The 3,894-nt window shown below is 39.8% G+C and overlaps 1 pseudogene; it reads left to right on the forward strand.

Annotated features, from left to right (window-relative positions):
- LOC106735449 (ribosome biogenesis protein NSA2 homolog pseudogene) overlaps positions 1-1,905 on the forward strand; it is a 4,863-nt pseudogene extending 2,958 nt beyond the window's left edge.
- Positions 1,906-3,894: the final 1,989 nt, after the last annotated feature.

The raw sequence follows: 3,894 nt of genomic DNA on the forward strand, positions 1-3,894 counted from the left end.
TTCCTGCTGGGAAAATTCATTTTACAATCTATAACTATAGACAATGGTTGAACGTATAAAAAGAAAAAGAAAAAACAGACAGAAATATACATGGTTAAAAAAATGGTTGCACTAAAATAACCTTATACTTTAACTCAAAAAAAATAATTAAAGAAACTTGGGGAAAAATCAAAATTCTTCAAAAGTAACAGTGATGATCATAGCAAAACAAAGTTGTAATCTAATAATTAGCATTCTCCATTGTTTAAAGAAATATGTGTTGACAGAGGGAGGTGTTTCAGTGTGCTTTTCTGTCACTAATGACTGAATACATACTGGGTAAATTATAAAGAATAGAGGTTTATTTAGCTCAGTTTTGCGCAGTCCAAGGTCAAGCAATGTATCAGCGAGGTTCTTCCTATGGGTGGTGAATCTCTGCAGAGCATCACATGGAGAGACAGCAAACGTAGAGCATGTGTTTCCTTGGATCTGCTCTTCTTATCAAACTATCAGGAGTCAAGCATGGGGACTTCCTCCTGATAACTTTATTCAAATCACCTTCTAAAGTCTCCATCTTTCAACAGGTAAAGAATTGTCTCTGCCTTCTCAACTCTGTAACAATGGCTCACAAAATTTTATCAGCTGATTTTCAGGTGGTGGAGGGGGTCACATTCAAACCATAGAAGAAAGTATTTTGCCAGAAACTTGAAAGTAGAAAATCAAAGAAGTTGAATGTTATAGTCCACTTCTAGTTCACACCAGAGATGTCTCCCATCACTTTGGAAGATACAACCTATAGAGCAAGGAGAGCAGCAAACCTAATACGCTCAGCTATTAGCTGCTGTCAGGTAAATCCTCTTGTTCTGATTCCACATTTAGTCAGAGGTATTTCAGTTGTGAAAGAAACAAACTCAAGGGTACTTAAGTAGAGAAGTGTTCCTGGTTGGAACACCTATAGATAGAATTAAGCTCAGGCACTTCAGAATTCCCTGTCATCTGTTTGTTCTTGCTTATTCCTGCCCTTGTCCCACCCACACCTAGTTCTACCTTTTTCTGTGAGCCTACCTCATTACTCCTCTCTGAGGCAAAGGACAAAAGAGACACGTTCAGCATGACGTACAAGGGAAAGGAAAGACATTTTCTCCAAGAAACTATATTTGCTCCATTTATGCAGCTTTATGCAATTTTAGGATCATTTCTGAGTCAAATACTTTGGCCAACTAGATGGGGGCTGTGATAATGCCAGTCTAGATTCTATGTCACCTGTAAGGTCTCATAGAGGGACAATTAGCAGTTCCCACAAAGCCACGTTGAGTGAGGAAGGGCAATTCACAAAGAGATACTAAAAAGAAAAAAAATGAAATAGCCATTCCACGTGTTCACAACACAAACTTCTGTGTAAAGTTTACTCCTCACATAGACTTTCTCGGCACGGTAACAGTGAAACAGCCACCAACAGTATTCCATCAACTTACTCCTATTGTTTTCAATACCTGCTTTTCATTGAAGTCTCTTTAGTGTTTGATCAATTTGTATCAGTCCTCTGAGCCTAACTAATCATTAACTAAACAGGTTGTCACTCAAAAAGGTGGCTTGAGTAAATTAGAAAAACATTCTTCTCCTTCAAGATACTTTATTGCCATATATCTAAAATTGGCCATAGTCACATCTAATGTTTATCGATGTAAACACCAGAGAGTTGTGTAAAGCAAAACCTGGACAAGTGACAGTTGTGGCCCAACTAGAAGTTAAGTCGATGTACTCTTACTCTTACCCTAGCACCGTTGTTCTGTAAGCATTTAAGTATCCCACACTTTGATATTTGTGCTTTCCACGTTCAACAGAATGTATCAGTATTATCCACGAACATTTAACAAGTACCCAGTTTGTGTACATGCTCAAGCAAAGACTGAATCTTTGCTTTAAGTCATTTTTTCTCCATTTATTTAAAAACAAAATAACAATGGGCCATCCATAGTGTCTCAGCAGTAACAGCACTCCATGATGCTAAAGGCATATGAGTAGGTCATTGGTTTGAGTCCTGAGGTCTGTCTGTGCGTCTCAGGCATATACGTGTAACAGTGTTCCTGTCTGGCTGAGGCGATGAGTAGAAGACAGATTGACCTTTTTGACTCTCTCTCTCTCCCCTTCTCCCTCTCTCCTTGAAGAAGTAAATAAATAATTTTTTTAATTTCAAAAATAAAAGCAAGAAAAGAGTCCTCAAAGTGTTTGAGGGATAGATCAATCTAATGAACATTCAAAAAGGCTAAATGGTACAGTCTACCGGTTTTAAAATTATTTTTCTGATAGCCTAAAATTTTTCTAATTTAGAAAGTTTTTTAAGAGTTTTGGACCAAAAGGAAAGCAGAGCTGCCTGGCATAAGCTGACCACCAAAGCCTCCTCACCAAGCTAGGAGTGTGATAGGAGAGGCTGCTTCAGCCTTCAAGACCACCACCCCAATTTCTACAGTCTCAGAATTATAAGGAGAAAGCGGAAAGCAGGGTTGCCCAGCCAGAGTTGATCACCAAAGCCCCCTGCTCAGCCTAGAGTGTTGGAGGATAGGCCTTTTGGATTGCCACCCCAGCTCCTGCAGTCTCAGAGTTGGAAGGTAGAAGGGGGCCACCTGGCCTGTGCTGATGCCACCCTACTCTCCACGCATCCAGGAGAAAGAGGAAAGCAGCTCAGCCCAGCCTGAGCTGATCACAAAAGTCCCCACCCAGCCTGAAATGTGGGAGGAGAAGCTGGCTCAGCTTGTGCACTGCGCTGTACCTGACATCAGCTACCACCTTAAATTTTACCTTTCCACCTCAACCTCAAGTCACACTGGGACCAGAAAGGTCTGGTATTTAAAAACCAAACAGCTAAAACAGTGACACTCTGGAGGAATTCTTTTTTTTTTTTTTTTTTTTAGAGGTTTTTGCTATAGGGCGCATGTGCTCGCCAGACAGAGAGAGACAGAGAGACAGAAAGCGAGAAATCACCCCCCAGGGGGATGGCCACGCCACAATCCCTTCTCCTCCATTCTCCTCTAGGGATCTTGGGCATGAACACACACACGCCCGGCGTGAGTTTTAAGTCACCGAGTCCGGATGCGAACTGTGGTCGACTACATGGGAGTCCAGCGACATAGTCATTACACTAACTGTTGGTCCCAATCTCTGGAAGAATTCTTTCTCCATACTCACCCCAGAAGAAAAATTAGAGAAACTTCTCTCAGAAAATCTAAACCCAAAATTCCCACTGTGGATTCCCCATTCCCACCCAGAGTAGAATGGGGAAACTGGCACATAGCTAATTCATGCTAAAGGGAAGCATATGTACACACAGTTACTGAAACATACTCTAAATTAGCAAGAAGTGACTACATCACCAGATCACTAAAAATCACAGCAGAGTCTCAAGAAATAGAGAAAATCAGGAAATACTTACACCCCCCTCAAGAAATACAGTAAGTCCTCACCAACAATGGATAAAATTCTAGGAATCACAGAAATTAAAAGAAATATTCAGAATATTTATTATTACTAAACTCAATGAGATGCAAGAAAGAATAGACAACCAATTTCAGGAGATGAGATATCTTTTGCATGACTTGAAAGAGGGACTTCATAAAAGGCAGACACCTTGTAAAAGAAGAAAACAGAACTTTCAGAGGTAAAGAATAAAATGCATGAAATCAAAACATCCCATGAAAGTATTCACGGCAGATTAGGTCATGCATAAGACAGAATCTCTGATCTTGAAAACAAAACTTCTGATTTACTTTAAGCAAAAGTGGAAAAATAAACATTAAAAAGGACAACATATTGTAAATGCTGGACACCATTAAATGGCTGAATATTCACATAATTGGTATTCTAGAAGGAAAAGAATTAAGTAAATGCACAGAAAATCTCTTTCATGATGTATTAGCT

Source organism: Tupaia chinensis, unplaced genomic scaffold, assembly GCF_000334495.1.
Source record: "Tupaia chinensis unplaced genomic scaffold, TupChi_1.0 Scaffold000393_1, whole genome shotgun sequence".
NCBI classification, from domain to species: Eukaryota; Metazoa; Chordata; class Mammalia; order Scandentia; family Tupaiidae; genus Tupaia; species Tupaia belangeri.